Source organism: Triturus cristatus, chromosome 7 (genome assembly GCF_964204655.1).
Source record: "Triturus cristatus chromosome 7, aTriCri1.1, whole genome shotgun sequence".
Lineage (NCBI taxonomy): Eukaryota > Metazoa > Chordata > Amphibia > Caudata > Salamandridae > Triturus > Triturus cristatus.
This window is the reverse complement of record NC_140590.1, coordinates 411,910,033-411,929,225: the sequence shown is the minus strand read 5'-3', so window position 1 is coordinate 411,929,225 and position 19,193 is coordinate 411,910,033. Positions and strand designations below refer to the sequence as shown.

The 19,193-nt window shown below is 44.5% G+C and overlaps 1 protein-coding gene across 2 annotated transcripts in view; it reads left to right on the top strand.

The window, feature by feature from the left end:
• Positions 1-19,193, top strand: part of LOC146809822 (histo-blood group ABO system transferase 1-like) — a 557,769-nt gene that overhangs the window by 266,423 nt on the left and 272,153 nt on the right. The gene's annotated exons all lie outside the window — the stretch shown is intronic.

Genomic DNA, 19,193 nt, shown 5'->3' with positions numbered 1-19,193 from the left:
TGCTGTGTGCACAAGGGCCTGAGAAAGGTTGAGGAGGAAGGATAATCCTCTGAATTCCAGCAGAAGTGCTACATTTAGAGGGGCATTTACAAGAGGAATTTCCTCCACCATAAGAGCAGGGTGATTTTGCATGACTATCAGCCCTTAAAGCAGACCCGTGATGTGCTCTGGAGCCTGTTGGAGGGCTAGTGGTCTGGGGACAGCGAGGTCAGACTTTAATTCACTAGTATCTAGTAAATATCAGCTTAACCAGCAGCACCTTTCAGTGATAGAAACATGGAGAGATGCTGCCTGAATGAAGTTAATACTCCAAGGCTGGGAATTAATATCTGGAATAAAGATTGTGTGAAACGCTCACAAGAATGTTAAAACTGTTGGGTGTACAATGCAATTCATCGGCAGGGAAGAGAGGCTGCTCAACGTGGCATTACAACCCACAGCATCCCAAAGCTTTGTCTTGCAGGAAGTGCCTAGAGGCTGGAAACGAGACACTATAGAACAACCCCTACATCGAATCTTACATTCAGTGCCCAAAGCAATACTAGACGCAGAAGTAGAAGCAAGAGGCTGTAAAAAAAATAAAAAATACCTTTCTTGCTGCAGGGGGTAGAGTCTTAGAGCAAGTGCAAGGATTCTTGTCTATCTCACTGATATAGTTATGGATGCCATGGGCGCCACTGATCATGGGACCTCATGGTGGAAAGTATGATGGTTGTAAGGCTCTGCATCCTGCTGAAATGTGCCAGATCATGCGCTCAGTGGACAGTAGCACTCTCCTATGTGCATCTTCTGCACTTACATAAGCTTGTGTGAACTGTATGTGCTTCTTATGTAACACCAGTTTAGCCTCCCTCCACCTGGGGCAGATAGACTGGAGTAAAGTAAGAGGATAATTTACTATTTACCATTTTAGTGGCAGGTCTAAAATATTTGATGATTGCCCAAAGTATTTCAGGAGACTTACTTTACTACTCTAGCTCCAGCATTAGATTTTTGTGGAAAGTGTAACCAGAGCAAGAAAGATCATCACTGTGACTCTCCACTCTCCTGGGCACTGACTTCTGCAGGTCAGGGTGGATATTTTGAGTGTATCTCTGCATAACTAAATATGTATCTTCTTGAAGCCTATATTTCTACAGTTGTACCTCAATTGAGATGATTGGTTTAGTTTCTAGCAGGCATGGCCGTGCAACACACACACACGTGCACACCCACACGTTCTTTCTGCATCTAATTCTTTCACTGGAAGTAAGTTACCATTTGTTCTAAATGTTTCAAGGTTGTTTTCTTTCAAAACAACATGGATTTATAAGCTCATGCATACCTAAGGTGCTAAGGGTCTAATGTATGAAATGATCTGCAGCTGCAAACCAGGGATTTAAACAACTCTAAGGAGATGTGGTTGCAAAATGTCATTACTTAATGGACCAAAATCTTTTTGTGATTTCGAGAAGCCTTTGCAAAACGTAAAATGGTTTTTGCAAATCATTCCAAATGTAAAATTACGAGGAGGGGTGAAAGAGACGCTCCCTCCTTTTTATGAAACACAATGAGATGTATTATTGGCTTAGGACCGTAATTGTAGTCGCAAACCACTGAACACCTTTGACACCACAAACACAGTGGTAACTGATTGACAAAGGGGAAGCTGTCTTTGTGTAAATCTTTGTGCTGTAGGATGCATTTATTCTTCCATTCTTGCAGTAAATATTCATATTCTATGATAGGTTACTTGAGTTCATCATACACAAGTTTTGTTAGATACATAGACCTCATTAGTTTGAATGGAGAAGACATTGATAAATATGTAATCATAATTTCACAAAGAGCAGTTGCTTATCTATTCAATACACTCAGCAGTGTAATGCAAGGCTCAATGTAGTACACTATGGGAGTTTTAAATACCGTCTTACAAAATATCATAACCAGAATATTGATGGCCACAAAATGGTAAAGGAAAGAATACATAATTAAGTATAAATGTACTGTTCTCCACATCCACATGATGTCATAAAACCTGTCATGAGTGATATCATATGTAAGGTCATAAGCAGTGCATGGCGGGGCACAAGTTATAGTCAGCACTGTTAACTATAACTGGTGAATTTCTCTTTTTTTTTAAAATTAAATATGTTAATGTTCACGCTGAAAAATTCCCCTAACTTTAACATTACTTTAACCTTTGTTTTTTTCAGTAGATAGATGGATAAATCGATAGATAGATAGATAGATAGATAGATAGATAGATAGATAGATAGATAGATAGATAGATAGATAGATAGATAGATAGATAGATAGATAGATAGATAGATAGATAGATAGATAGAGTTGGAAATTCCGTTATTAGTAGTGGTAACTATACATCTAGCACTGGCAATAAGGCCACTAACACAGCCTAGGGCTCAGAATAGGTCTCAATAAATTATTCCTATGCTCTACCTTGGGTATCTTGGCTGTGAGCAGGCAGGCTTAACTTACGAGACAGGTATGTAAAGCATTTAAAAACATCAATTCAGTAAATAATTAAGATACAACACAATAAAAATCAAACACCAATTAAAAATTATAGAAAATATGTTTGTCTTTAGCCAAAACAACAAAAAGCCAATTTAGGGAACCAGAGGTATGAATTTTTAAAGATTTAGCACTATATAGCACTTAGAAACCTATGATGCCACTCTAGTAAATCTGGTCGCACCTGACTGGGACAAAGTCAAATTTCAGGCCGACCGCTATGGAGGCCTGCTCAGATACCCCTCGCGGTAGGCCTCGGTCAGCATTTTTCCTTTGAGATTAGAAACTTATTTGGAGCTTTTTCTGTCGGGGTCCCTCAATGTTCTTCATCAGTCCAGATTCAGAGAGGGTTTCAGGGAGTTCCCGGTCAAACTCTGGAAGTTGGACCTTCAGAGCTTTTAAAAGGGACGAACCAGCAGGTCAGGCCAGCTTGCGGTTGAAGGTGGCAGTTGAGTCCCCTTATGGAGCTTTTTACAAAAAGTTGCTTCAGACTTCTGGAACTTCTTCCTGAAGTTCTTCTTGAGGGTCTAAAATGTCCAAAACACAATCCATCCAAGGGTCTGGAAGCTTCAAGATGGTATTTGAAAGTTTAGGACCTCAATTCCCACAATGCACCTGGACAAAACCCTTACAAATCCACTGGACACACTCCAGGCAGGAGGCCTGTAGCTTGCAGGGAGTGCACTCTTCAATACTTTTGAAGCGAGGTACATCCAAAGGGCTGTAGTTCCAGATAGTACAGCAGGCGCTGTCAGTCAGAATGCAGGGCCTGATGGTGCAAATCAAGTTTCCAGCTCGGCAAACATTCATCTTCTCTTACTTTCATGCAGAAGATCTGAGAACCTCAGCACCTCTCACATATTTATTCAGTGTTCTCTGGATTCAAGTAGGAGAGCACTCTTGTCCAATGAGGTGCATGGAAACACCCTAGAGCATGACCACTTCCTCCAAAGTGTGGCATAATCTTCTCCAGGAAAGCGCTGCGCCTCCAAAATTCAGTATGACTGAAATCTCAGCAGAGGAGCAAGAACTAGTTAAACCAACATCCAGTATAGCTCATTTCCATAGCTCTCCTACCCCTACCATCAGCTGATTCCTTCCTTAAGCCAGCCATATGGCTGTGTCAAAGGGGATGTGGTTAGATGGACCTGGCATTCCCCGCCTGTCATATTCCTCCTTTGAGGCTTCGTGCTTTATTACCCTTCTCCCCTACTCTGGCATTCCTGTGTAGCAGAGCTCTCTCCACCAGATAGTCTCCCCCTGGTTGAGCCACTTATCACTTCATCAAAGCAGCCTAGCTAATCCTATTAACTCTGACCAATCAGGAAAGAGTTTAGGAATGCAGAATTTTGGCTAACAGACAATAAGGTATTTTAACTTAGTTTCTGTACAATTTAGGATAAATTCAGCAGTGGCATTTTGCTGGTTTTATCAATACTATTCTCCTAAGTCCTTGAATGATATCGTATTTCAATTCCTAGCCATAGTTATCATTCATAAACTATTGCCGTGTTATTCTATGGGGCTATGCATCTACAATGGGGAAACTGCAATGTGCAATTTCTCCATCATCAGGGCATATGCAACATCTTTTATAAGGTCCCTGCTTATGGTTACATGACCCCCCACCCATGGAACGCCTAGGGGAGACTTTAGGGGTTCCTTAATATGCAAAATTAGTGTAGATACTCACTCCACAGTACTCTAAGCACCAAAGTCGATTTTGGGAGGCACATTACTACAATGGGGAAAGTGAAGTGTGCAATTTCTTTATCCCCAGGGCATAGAAAACATATTTTAAAAGGGCCCTTCTTATAATGACAGGACCCCCACCCCTGGAACACCTAGGGGAGACCCTCGGGGTACCCAAAATGCCAAAATATTGCGGTTTATCACTTTTTAAGTGCCCCTACCACCAAAGTCAAATTCAGTCACAAATTACATTTAAAAGTAGTGCTGCAATAAAGGGCTGCTTTTAAAATGGCCTCAGCAGTGCACATGCAAGGGCAGAAAGGTATGCTAGCCTGTACATTGCCATGCCCTATTATATACTAGGGACTTATAGGCAGTTTCAATCCCCCTGCCCTATTATCTACTGGGACTTACAGGGTAGGTCATCCCAATTATAGGTGTACCCCACACATGGTGTACTCTAATGTATGTGTGTGTGTTTCACTGTGTATTTAACATAGCGCTGGCCCTGGGCCTGGTTAGACAGAGCCCAGGGACAGTCAGAGTCAGTTACCAACTGTACCAGTCAGCACAAAATGGGGGTGCACCGGTCACATAGGATGACTTTGCAACAGATAGATAGATAGATTAAATAGATAGATAGATAGATAGATAGATAGATAGATAGATAGATAGATAGATCGATAGATCGATAGATAGATAGATAGATAGATAGATAGATAGATAGATAGATAGATAGATAGATAGATAGATAGATAGATAGATAGATAGATAGATAGATAGATAGATAGATAGATAGATAGATAGATAGGATAGATAGATAGATAAGATAGATAGATAGATAGATAGATAGATAGATAGATAGATAGATAGATAGATAGATAGATAGATAGATAGATAAGATAGATTAGATAGATAGATAGATAGATAGATAGATAGATAGATAGATAGATAGATAGATAGATAGATAGATAGATAGATAGATAGATAGATAGATAGATAGATAGATAGATAGATAAAATAGATAGATATATTCACTGAAAAAACAAAGGTTAAAGTAACATTATAGTTAGGTGAAGTTTTAAGTTACAACGTAATGTTTTGAACTGAAAAAAACACAGAAATTCACCAGTCTTTAGTTATAGTTATCTCAAGTAACTATAGCTCGTGCCCGAAGGCAGCTATAACTCTCACCTCTCCATGCAGTTTTCTCATCAATAATTTCATTGCAAATTTTGCAGTGATTTTATCAATTATGTCTTAGAAGAAGTCATGAGTGATGTAATATATGGGGTAATTAGAACTGAACTAAGAGAAACACAGAAATTAACCAGTTATAGTTATCAGAGCTAACTATATCTTGTACCCCACCATGCACTGCTTACGACCTCACATATTAACTTACTCATAACATGTTCTTTGACATCATTTATGACAGCACTGATAACATTCCTAATGACATCATTGATGACATCATTGATGCTGCCAGGTCCTGCAATAAACCCCCACAGGCAGCCAACTCCATGCTGCGCACGGCCTTTGGCCAGGCCCAGCAAGGGGTTGGCCAACCCACCCAGAGGGAGCCAACCCCCTTGCAAGCAAGATCGAGGGAGCGCACTGCGCCAGCCATGCTGCCCGTGACACCAGGAAACTGCGTTATTCAAGCCAGGCATTGCGGGAGATAGGTGAGAAGGGTGGTGCCGGGGTAGGCATGCCAATATTTGAGAACTCGGCCAGCCCGAAGTCCGACTTCATTAGTAAGGAAGCTTTGGTCTGTGGATTACTGAATGTTAGATCTCTCCATAAACATGTCACAGAGATCCAATTACTCACTGAAGCGCATCACCTTGACTTGCTACTCGTGACTGAGACTTGGACTTTTCCAGACTCCGCTTTTGGACTAGGTTTGGCGTGCCCCCCAGGTTATAAGATCTTTCACAAGCCCAGAGCCACAGGTAGAGGTGGTGGGGTTGGTTTTATGTTTAAAGAAGGCTGGGATATTGTCCCTATGGACATCGACGCAGTAGAGGGATTTGAGCTCCTGGGGATTTCCTTAAAAGACCCCAGGGGCACCTACTGGATGGCATAGTGTACTACAGACCCCCTGTCACAATCAATCCGTCTCAATTACAGGTGCTGATAGATGTTTTTAACAATATGGCTGTCACTCACTCGAGACTGCTTATTGCAGGGGACTTTAATCTCTGGCAAAATGGGACCTTAGATACAGGCTACCATACCCTTCTTCAATCTTGCGAAAGTCTGGGCCTAATCCAGGGAGTAACTGGACCTACACATATAAGGGGACATATGCTCGACCTAGTTTTCACTGAGGAAAGGGTTATTGACCGCATGGAGATTCTTCCTGTAGATTGGACTGACCATCATTTGATCACATTTTTGATGGCCATTCCTAGCCGAGGAGCTATCGCCCTGAGAGATGTTAGGAACTTTCTGGGTAGGGATTGGAAGATGTTACTGGAAAAGGTGACACAGTCACCAACGTTCCCTTTCAAAGGGGATTTTGATGTACATATATCAGTGGAGGAGAACTATACGGTTCTCGGTAATCATATATTTGCCCCTCTGAAACGCTGCAAAAATAGAGGCAGACCCTCCACTAGGTGGTTCAATGAAAAACTAAAAGAAATGAAATGAAAAAAGGAAAACAGGCAGAAAGAAAATGGAGAAAGCACTATGCATATGAGGATAAGCTTGCCTGGAAAGTGGCTATATCTCTTTATAAAAAAGAAATTTCTGCCGCTAAACAGGAATATTTCGCAGAGATCATTCTGAACTCGTCGAAAAAGTCCAAATGCATCTTTAAATTAGTTGAAGATCTCACTAATCCTCAGTGCTCACAAAATTAGATTCAGCCTACTCAAGATCTCTGCGATAGTTTAGCAACCTTTTTTTACGAAAAAGTCAGTACTATCATCACGGGGCTTAAGAACAACACCTCCGGGGGGGGGTAGAAGGTATGATTCCTAAAGTAGCAACCTCAATTGATAGTGCGGGCGGAGTGCCCTATGTAGGTGTACAGACTGGGGAAGGGACTGGGGAAGGGACTGGTAAAATGAGTCTCCTGGACCATTTTGAGCCCCTCACGGAGGAGGAATTTAGTAGGCTCGCCCTGGGCATCTCCTCAGGTTCCCCACTGGACCCCCTCCCACACAAAATTTGGAAGGAATTTGCCTCAGAACATTTTCCCAGGCTTCAACAGATTTGTAATCAATCACTTTCTAGTGAAGTGGTACCATCTGGCTGGAAACAGGCTGTAGTTACGCCACTCATGAAGAAGGCCACTCTTGATCCAACCTGCCCGGTTAATTATCGGCCCATCTCTCTCCTCCCCTATCCAGTGAAAATTCTTAAACGTCTGGTCAGCAAATCTCTGTCAGCATTTTTAGAACCACTAGTTGCCTGGCAGATGTACAATTTGGTTTCCGTCCAGAACACGGAACTGAGTCGGCTGTGGTGACCATGATGGACGATCTGCATCAGTTGGCAGACAGGGGACAATCAGCAATACTTATTTTGCTTGACCTGTCTGCCGCTTTCGACACGGTCAACCACAATATTCTGCTAACCCGTCTAGAGGAGGTGGGAGTAGAGGGCACTGCCCTGAATTGGTTTCGATCCTATCTATCTGAAAGGTGTCAGGCCGTGGCTCTTCCACCGTTCCAATCAGCCTTCACTAATATCTGTCATGGGGTTCCACAAGGATCTGCCATCCGCCCAATTTTATTCAACATTTATCTGAGCCCATTGATTAATACCATTCAGGCCCACAATGTGAAATTGGTAAACTATGCTGATGACACCCAGATCATTCTATCTCTTGATGGAACCCAACCTAATGCCCTGGAGGATTTTCATTCGTGCATGCATGACACTGCGCAGTGGTTACGAAATAACTCTTTACAATTTAATTCGGATAAGACCAAAATTCTACACTGCGCAGTTGGGAAGGTTCCTCTGCCTCTTCCTTGAAACTTCTGGCCTCTCGGCACTTCTACTCCCTTGGCGCCATCCACGACGGTGCGAAACTTGGATGTCATGTTCAATGCCAACCTGTCATTGGAGACGCAAGTGAATAAGACGGTGGGGTGCTGTTTCGGCCTTATGAGAGCTCTAAGAAAGATCCTTCCATTGCTTCCAGTCTCGGCCAGAGCCTTGATTGTTCAAGGCATTATCTTAAGTAGACTTGACTACTGCAACGCCTTACTGATGGAATCCCCCAAATATTTAATCCAGAGACAACGTGTTCAGAACACCGCAGCGAAACTAGCCCTGTCCAGACAACAAGGTTCTTCTGCCTCAATGTGCCTAGCCGAGCTACACTGGCTTCCTGTGCAGCAAAGGATATATTTTAAATCCCTTTGCATTGGGTTTAGGGCACTGCATGGACTCGGTCCTAAGCCACTACAGAAGAAACTGGTTTGGCAAACTCCTACCCGAAGTCTCCATTCCTCTTCCGCCTATCTGGCAAAGGTACCCAGATTCTACAGGGCCAGACTGGGAGGAAGATCCTTTAGTTTTGCAGCCGCGAAACTCTGGAATGAACTTCCACTCGCAATCAGACAATGTAGTACCTTGTCCCTGTTCAGGAAAAGGGTCAAAACGTGCTTGTTCCCTAGAAACTGATTCTGTTGTCTCTGAGTAATGTTCATATTAGGCTCTATTTTTCTTGTTCCCTGCTGGTCCGTGTTCACGTATCTTCAGCGCCGGGGTACCCGTAGGATGTTTGTCGCGCTCTGTAAATAATATATACAATACAATACAAGCAGCCAACCCCATGCTGTGCACAGCCTTTTGTTGTGTGTGGCATGGGTTCGGCCACAGGCAGCCAACTGGAAATAGCCAATCCCATGCCATGCATGGCTTTTAGTCATGCATGGTATGGGGTTGGGCACAGGGCCTATCGTGCAGCCAGGCCCTGCTTCCAACTCCCTACAGGCAGCTAACCCCACGCTGCTCACAGCCTTCGGCTGTGCTCAGCAGGGTGTTGGCCACAGGATTTGGACTTCATCCAGGTCATGTGGCCAAACCCCTAGCAAGCTGCTAACCCCATACTACACACAGGCTTTGGTGTGTGCGGTGTTGGATTGGCTTTTGGGCCCCAGATACCCAATTCTCTGGGGCAAAACATATATATTAAGGGGACGGAGCATGCACCCCCCCCCTTTCCCTGACCCTTAATTGACTCTGGGGACCCCATCCTCTGGACCAGTTCCAATAAAAAGGGGATGGGGCAATGTAGCCTCCATCCCTAATCCTCAAAAGAATCTGGGGACCCTATTGTCCGTGGCCAGATTATAATTAAACAGGGGAAGAGGGCATGCATCCTACCTTCTCAAGCCTTTATAGGTCCCGGAGACCCCATCCCCCAGGCCTAAATATTCCCAGGGCCCCTCTCCACGAGACTTGTGTGGACCTGGGGCAACACCGTGTGGCCAAAATCAAAGGGGATGGGCGTGCAGCCCCCCTTCCTAAGCCCTAATGGATCACAGGGACCCCATCCCACTGCACCACATATATTTAAAAAAAACAAATCGAGTGGGGCCGCACAGGTCCCCTCCCTGAGTCTTATTAGGCTCTAGGACCCCATCCCCCGGGGCTGTTCATTTTTTTTAGAAGGGGAGGCAGGCCACGTGGACCACATCTCTGAGCCTTCTGAGGCCCCGGTGACCCCATCCTTGTGGTAATCTACTTTTTAATAGGGGAGAGGGGCCATATGGCCTCCCTCGCTGAGCCTCTTTTAGCCATGGGGAACCCATTCCCCCCCGGGCCATCCATTTTTGAAAGGGGAGGGTGGCTGCATGGCCCCTCCTCCCTGAGGCTTTATTAGGACTTGTGGACCCCATCCCATGGGGATGTATTACATTGTAAAAGCTAGCGGGGCCACGTGCCCCCCTCCCAAAGCCTTCTGAGGCCTCAGTGCCCCATTCCCCAGGTCTGTCTGTTTTAAAAATGTGATAGAGGCCATAGGAGCCCCCTCCCAAACCCCCTCATAGCCCGGGGGAACCCATTTCTGGTGACATCTATATTTTGAAAGGGGAGAGGGCTGTGTGTCTCCCTCCCCGCAGCCTTATTGGGACCCCTGAACCCCATCCCACGGGGCTGTGCTTTTTAAAAATAATGTTTTTTAAAAGAGTAGGTGAGCCGCATGACTGTATTTATTTTAAAGTGTAGGGGGGTGCATGTCCAAACTCCCCAATATTTATTAGGCCCCTGGGACCCCAACCCCAAGGGCCAACTAATTAACAAAAGGAAGGAGGGGTACATGGTCCCCTCACTGGGCTTAATTAGGCCCCATGGAGCCTATCCCTTTGATCGAAACTTACATAAAATGGGAGGAGGGCTGTGCACCCCCCAAGCCTTACTAGGACCCTTGCACTCCATCCCCAGGATCGCATCACAGACTAAAGGGGAAGGGTGCCACATGCCCCTCCTCACCGAGCTTTCTGAGCCCCCTGGGACCCATCCCCAGGGCCTTGCTTTTTTAAAAACATTAGGGGGCAGACGTGCTTGCATTTGGCGTGCGGATGGTGCGGCCACACTGTGGCCTCCATTAAGTAGGTCCTGGGGGGAAAGCAGGGCTCTGGGTTGCGGGAGGAGGGAAATGGCTGGAAGAATCAAGCAGAAAAAGGCAAAGTAAAGGATAGAGAACTAACAGAAAAAGGAAAAATAGAAGGCAGAAAGAAGCAGAAAAACCAGCAGAATGCGAGCAGAAAAATGCAGAAAAGCAATCAGAAAATGAGTAGAGGAGGCACAAACAGAAGGCAGCAGAGAGAAGTGGACTTCAGGCAAGCAGGACAGGAGGACTGTCACTGGGGGAGCTGACACAAGGACCTCCCCAATGAGGTCACGCTGTGGTTCTGATAGGAGGGCGGGGCACTACATAGTGGTAGGAGGAAATGGTGGAAGGAGGGAAATAGCGGGAAGAGGGAAGAAACAAGCAGAAAACGGCAGAATAGAGGGTATAAACAAGCAGAAAAAAGTCAGAAACACTAACAGAAAACCGAGCACAACAAAGGTAGAAAAACGAGCAGAAAACCAACAGAGGAGGCACCAACAGAAAGCAGCAAAGGGCAGTGGACTGTGGGCAAGCTGGAAAAGAGACCTGTCGCAGGCGGAGCTGGCACGAGGACCTTGAGCCTAATTATGCCCGAGGACACTACCACTTGGGCTGAACTTAAATAAAAGGGGAGGCGGGCCATGCAGCCCCAGAGCCTTAATGGGACCCATCCCTGAGGCCACATTACATTCTCAAGGGGGGAGGGCTGTGTGCCCCCCTTCCCAGAGTCTTCTGAGGACCCTGGGACCCCATCCCAGAGCCTTGCTTGTTTTTCCATAAAAGGCCAAATAAGGCTCAGGGGAGGCAGCTTTGGGGACCTCCTCCCCTAAACATGAAAGCCATTAGCGTCTCTTTCTCTGTTGACTTTTAAGACAGTGAATGAATATATACTTGCACGGTTGGAAGACGAAAAAAGCAGTAGGAAAGGCTGCCACGCTTAGAAGCAGTAAAAGGAACAAGAATTTGCAATGCAATCGGTCTCGCATTTGCAAGAGTTTGAGTTATTGGCATTGTAAATGACTATGCCTTTCATTTATGTGCTTACCCACTGAAATGCAGATCTGCATGCACCAAAAAGCAAACAAAAAGAATGAGGGAAATATAATAAATTTTAATGTAATGCAGGTCTTCTGACTAAAAGCCAACACTGACTGGTGTCTCACAGGTCACATGGTCTATAAGCCATTGTGTTTGTTCGGTTTTGCAATCCAGATGGAAATAGTATGTAGCATATAAACGAAAGTGTTTCATAAACTGACACTTTAAAAAGCATCACAAGCTCTTACACATTCATTACCCGCAAAGGTAATTTTAGTGTGTGTAAAAGTATCAAATGACTGGTACCTAAGCACTTCAGTGAAATAAGTTATTCGTTACTGTGGCTCGGTTTTAAAGATGGGTAAACAAACACTAGGAGCACGCTAAAAACAACAAAACGTCAAAGAAATTTAGTGCAAAAACGCTGTACAAATAGTTCACAGTGGCGCTTTATTTTGGCATTTCACAACAAAATGTATCTATTCTGCACTTCTCCAGACTCCCTTTCACAGCTTGAAGGTCAACATGGGTCATATTTAGCAAAATCAAAGAACAGGAAGAGAGGTTGCATTTTTACAGTGTTATAAAAGAATATGAGTTTAGTTCTTTATAAACATTAAACTGTTTTCAAACAAGCTGTGGGTCACTAAACTAGGACAAGGTTTGAGCCTGTTATGCAAGGGCGTCTTTATTTATTATAAGCAATAGAGACAAAGAAAGCCATTTCTTCCACATCTGAAAAAACACCGCACCTTTCCTACAAAGATAACATAGCTCTTCTGGCATTTGCGTGCAGATAGCGGACAGGACGCCAAGAACGTTTGACTCTGGACACATTTTTTAAAGTTAATGAAACAGTAAGAGCCATTGTGTTAACTGTTCTGTGCGCCAACAAGAAGTCCATCAGTTGCTACCCACGATCAATGACCGCTGTTGCAGAGCGAGGATCCTGTGGGAGGCAAGATGGGCAGGCTCTCGGGTGCCACTCCGTGTGAGCCAGCAGCGCTGCAGCCCTACTGTGAAATGGGAGGGGTGTTGTGAAACGCGAAGTGAGCAAATCTTCTGCCTCTGTAGTCTGTACGGTATGTTTGCAGGGGGTCCAGGGATGTTGGCGCTACCTACGTCAAGGCAACACAAACAGCCATGCTCACATAGGAAAAGAGGCAACACCGAACGTTTGAAAATGGGAACACGGGCGCCAATGTTAAAGCTGGCATTTTTCCGCTTTTGAAAACAAATATTTTCAAAAGTTGATTTAGGCGAGCCACGAAGCACAAAAGAAAGGTGTGTGGCTGCTATGTTAAATCCAACACGGTGTGGCACTGTTTAAAGCGCAACATTCATTTATTGTGATTCACGCATAAAGATAGCTGCCTGCTATTCACACACGCTGGAGCCCCGTGACTGACAAGGAGGGAGGGGGAGAAGGGGGAGAAGGGGGTAGTGAGAGCAGTAAGCAGGGGTTGGAGGAGCATGGAAAGCGACAGCAATCAAACCATTAACAGCACGGCGCTTGTGAATAGGTGCCATGCTGATAATGTATGTATGCATGTCACACACTTGGAAATTAAATAAAAAAGTATTTGTATGTCTCGCCTGACCCAGCGCATGCACTGGTCTGGCGAGACATTTTGAGAGGGCTCCAAAAAGTGCTACCTGGCCAGCCTAGGGCTACAGTGCATGTGCGTGGGCGCGCGAGCCGCGCTTGACCGCAATTACTTTCACTTTCGCGGCCGCTTTGATGTTTGATCGGGATCGCGATCACTTTCGTGGCCGCACGGACGCTTGGCATAGCCAATAGGCCTCGATGTTGGGACCTTATAAGTATTTAGTTATGCAACTGTTGCATGGCTAAACACTTATAAGCAGGGCACAAGTCCTAAAAAAAGAAGTGGGGGGACGCTGTCACCGGAAGTGACGTCACAACAGGAATCTCATGAAAAGAAGTGGGGGGACGCTGTCACCGGAAGTGACGTCACAACAGGAATCTCATGAGTATTCATATGCCTTTAGATGACGGGGCATTTCACAGCACTGCTACCCCTGGTCTGTTCCTCGATGTCCTTTGCAACCCCCCCCTCCCCCCCACTCCCCCGAGGGGGTGCCCCAGTTGCACAACGAAGTGCTCAAAAGTGCACAAGATACAGAAGGACACACATTCCAAGCGTTAACCGCCAACGCCTGCTCGCTCCGCCTCCCAATCACTCCAGCCTGCACACACCACCGGTGCCTCTTAAAGTCTCCAATTACAAATATTAGCATATCTTTGGTAATTTACGGGAAACTTCCCTCCCACCCGGGCTCTCTGCTCACACAATGCTGTCCAGCTTTTGGGCAGGGTGGACGGCGTCCACCCGGAAAAACCTGGTAAAATAAGTGGGGGGACGCCGTCCACCCGCGTGGTACCCCGACTCGAGCCCTGCTTATAAGGTCCCAAAGGCGAGACCTATTGGCTATGCCAATGCTTGTTTAAAAAGGCGCCATGCAGCACAATTGAAACATTTCAAGTTAAAGCGTAACGTGGCATTTGTGGTGAGCAACGCATACAGATAGGCGCCTGCTGTTTACACAAGCTGGAGCCCGATGACTGATGAGCAGGGAGGGGGAGAAGGGAGGTGGGGGAGTGAGAGCGGAAAGCGAGGGTGGAGGAAACAATGAGACGATTAACAGTGCGGCGCTCGTGAAAGGGCGCCGTGCCGATTATGTATGCATGTGTGTGTGTGATTCTCGACCTAAGAAAAGCAGTTCCCAAAATAATATATAAACACTCGCAGTGTAGGGAAACTGTAGTTGGTCGGTGCTGCTTCCTCCAAAAACGGAAGTGACGTATGGAATTGCCAGCGAACAGTAAGCCAGATAACAACAGCAATGCCAGAGTTAACCAATGGCAAGTGGCCGGAGAAATTACCCTCGATATTGTATTTACTATAGGTCTTGCGACAGCGCAAGCGCTGTCTACGCAAGGCCTAAAAAGGATGTTACCAGTGATTTTACAAGCTCAGCGCTCCCGAGGTCAGCAAAGAAAGAGACAAAGATGGTTTTCATGTTTACGTTGTTATGGCAGCTATCGGTGGAAGGTACGAGATAAACGCTAAATAATACATATGTTGGGAACCAAGGATTGTACGTTTTCGAAATGAGACAGCACATCGAACTGAAGAGGCTCAGGAATTTGAATAGTACTTTGAAAGGAGCAAAAGCTGAGAGATGAAATGTGTTGCCTCTGCCAGTCGCGAGTAGGAAGGGCACCTGAATTCTGAAATTAAGCCGTTAATTTCCACTACTGCACTTTGAATTGCAAGAACTTTTGTTGAGCCTTTTTTTGTAATGGTTTTATTTTTCATATGGAACGTGTTTGCGAATGATTACACGATTTAAGGCTTAAAGGAGATAGAACCTCATTTATGTCTATGTGATTGCAAATAAGTGGATAATATTTAAACTGTGAAGTAATAAAGCTTGTTAGGTTGACAAAGGCTGAGTAAACTGTTGAAACGCATTTCTGTGATCAAGAGCTGTCTTTGAATAAATGAAATGTCCCAAAGAATTGAGTGCGGCCTTCTCTCCTCTCCGTGGGGAAATGTCTTTGAAGTAAAAGAGACGTTTGTGGTATCACCTCCCTCCAGCACCATTTGGGATCAGGATGCACGAAAGCCATACATTATAAGGATATTGTAAGTCACAAAGGATTTCCATAACCATATAGAGGGATGAGACCAAAGCCAAAGTTCTCTCTGCTTGTCATTGAAAGCTGAAAAAAACAAAGCAGAAAAGAGAAATGCAAAGTTCTGTTTGTGGTGCTTTAAACAGCAGCTTCAGTTATGCTCTGTGACCTCTCCTGCCTTTCATCTCAGCTACTGGCTCTGGCAGCAGACATTGTGACGTCAGAACTCGAGTGTAATAACTTGTAATAGTTGAGTTCAGATTTTTTTTTTTTATACTTGCCGATTGGGTGAGTCACAAGTCACCGATTATAAAGAAATCATTGGCTGTTGTTTATACAGGGATTGCAGAATCCTATGATTTATATAGGGCCACATGCAGCAAACTAAAAACCGGTCGCAAACGGGCAGATTCTCAGAATCTGCCCCTTTGCGACCAATATTTTTGCATTTGGGATGCATCATCCCAAATGTAAAAATCGCAAATTGCGATTGCATTTAAGAAATCGCAAATTGTGATGCCTTGAATGCAATACAAGGTGCCATTTAAACTAGCAATTTCGCTATTAGGGTCTGCTAATTACCGGAAAACTATACCTGATGGTAACTTTTTCAAAGTTCCAGGTTACACACACACATGCCTCGGGGCATGTGTGTGCGCAACATGTGTACATATATCAATTTCAGGGGTGCAACAGGGTGTCCTTTTGGCACCCTTGCACCCTTGAAATTGCATGGCAAATTTGCGAGTACCTATTGGGTACTCGCAAATTGCGCATGCAATTTCCATTGATTCCTACGGGCCTTTAGACCCATAGTAATGAATGAGTAGCAATTCATTAATTGAGACTCGCAATTTGCGAGTTGCAATTAAGGAATGTTCAGGAATCACTATTTTTTTAGGGATTCCTAGCTGCATAGGCATTTGCCATTCCTTATTAGCGAATCCTTATTTTTTGCTAATAAGGAATCGCAAATGACATTTCTGATGCATGTGCCAGATTGTGTTTAGTCTGACTACTGTACACAGTCTATGGAGGAGATGAACCCAGTGTTAGGCAATCAATTCTGTATAATGTTTAAAAATAAAGATTTTTTTTTGCAAGTTGTGCTTAAATCCTAGCAAACAACTACAGAGAAAATACTGAAATTGTCATATAAGTGAGAAATAATTGTTCACCGTTTTCCTCTTTTTACTAAACCTTTAGTAAAGTCTGACAAAAGAGATATATATTACCTCATTTTAGTCTTTTTTTCCAGGCTACTGCTTTCAGTATATACAGCATTGTCTCAAACTCAATCCCTCAATTATACTTCTCAATTTTTTGTGGTCCTTTGAGTTTATTCGGGAAGTAAAATGCAATTCTCACAAATGGCAAGAGGCACTGTTCTGCTGTCAGAATCTGTAACAATCCCAGAAAGAAGTTTATATTTCACTTCCTCTTGTAAATCCACAGAGGTTAATCTATCTTCTTGTTGACATTCCATTCACATGATACTACTTAAACCTATTGAACCAAGGCTTGGCAAAAATTAGATTTAATTTCATGTCTTGTATCATGTTCACCATGGTTTGATCTGTGAAACGAATGTCTGAAGTGCTTAGAACAGGGCAATGCAGGATCACTATGTCTACATTTTAGGTTTGGCTTTTAAAAAAAAATGTCCTTTAAAAATGCATGTTTATACATACATAAATACAAGGATTCAGGTTGGAGACTTGACCCGTGGGACATTATGGACTGGAACACAAGATGGTTTAATATAGAGGAAACAGACTTTAAGAACAAAACAGGGACTGTGGAGTCAGCGACGGAAATGTGTGAGGCTTATAAAGCAGTAATAAGGGGTCATCTGATTGGTCATTTGCCAGGGAAAAGAAGAGAGATGGAAAAGGAGTGCAGGGAGTTGGAGACTCATCATAACTGGCACACCTTATAGAAAGCACAAGACACAAGTACATATCTCTTGCTTAGCAAGAAGTGAAGGCACAATATAGGGTAAGGCAAGGAAAGCTATAAGAGATAGATAGGCAACAAGGCTGGGAAACGATTGACCTGGTTGGCAAAGAACAGGGAGCAGTAGAAATGGATGCATTCGGTGCATAGGAAGGATGGCGAGTTGGCTGAGACCCCCATAGATTTTATCACAAGTTCATAGCCATGTATTTAGGTGTACTTTATCAGTCACAGAGTGGAGGCACCATGGGCGATATAGAAGGCTTTGTCATGGACATCTCAGCTCCCAAGTTCTGGGAGCAAGCATATAGGTCCCTAGAAGCCGACATAACAAAAACAGAGATCTCTGAGGGGCTGGCTCAGCTGTAATGTGGTGAATCTCCAGGCCCAAATAGTCTGCTGGCTGAATTCTATAGATGTGTGAGATCCTGGATTGTGGGACCTCTTTGACCTATGTTCTGTGAAGCAAAGAATAAAGGTACTCTTCTACGCGATTTGAGGCAGGCAATTATCGTCCTTATCCACAAGAAGGGGAAAGCGCTGGAATACTGTGCCTCTTATAGGCTGATATCACTTCCTAATTTAGAGACCAAAGTACTGGCGAGGGTCTTGACAAACTGTATGATACAGGTTGTGAATTCACTTATTGGTCAGGACCAATCAGCCTTTATGCCTTATAGGATGATGAGGCAGAGTTTTAGGTGACTGTTTGGGTTCTTAGGATGAAGAGAACACCTGATGGAGTAGGCTATTATACTGGCCCTAGATGCTGAAAAAGCATTCAACTCATTAGTGTGGATCTACATGATGACAGTTCTGCATAAGAAATGCTTTGGTCCAGCATTCCTGAATTGGGGGAGGTTGCTCTATAGGGACCCAGTCCCCTTTTGAGTTAGATTCAATGGCACGCTTTCATCTGAATTTAAATTGGGTAGTGGTACGTGGCAGGGGTGCCCGTTGTCCCCTCTGTTATTTGCTGTGGCAATTGAGACACTGGCGGCATGGTTGTGGAGGGATGCGCTGGTCTCGCGTCTTCAATGGGATCCGAACTGGTCGGATGTGATTTCACCATGCAGACTTTATTCTGCTATGTTTTGTGAACCCGGAGCGCTCTATTCTGAGGATATTGCCGATCTTGAGTGTGTTTGGCTCCCATACAGGAATTCGCATCAACTGGCTTAAGTCAATGGCATTCCCACTAACAGATTGCAGACTCTGGTCTCTTGAGGTGGGAAACGCTGGGTTTTTACATACCTTGAGATATATGTAGCCACTGACCATGTGCATGTGGGACGTTGGCAGCGACTGCCCTTGTCCATGTTGGGTAGGGCGGCTCTCTATAAAATAATCTATTTTCCCCAAATTCTCTATGTTTTGCAGAATACCCCCTTTGAGGTCTTGGACAGGATCTGCGGCTCAGTTGATGAGGAGACAAGATTATTGGTGTGTGATGGGGAGGGGGGCACCAAAACTATCCCTTTGTGCTTTAACCAGGATGGAGGTATAGCCCTTCCGAATCTGCCGCTCAATTACTGGAAAGCCCGACTGTTGGTGGTTAATAACCAGGCTTTCTCCACGCTGCAGGAGTCTTCACTACTTGCAGACAGATGAGCGCTGAGCCCAGAGGACTACATTTGTTGACTATGGTGGGAGAGGGACCGTGCCATTTCCTTTTTTCTTCTTTCCTGTTTCCCATTAACTTTGTTCGCTCTTACAGGGTTCAATACCGACCTTGAGTTTTTTAACCCA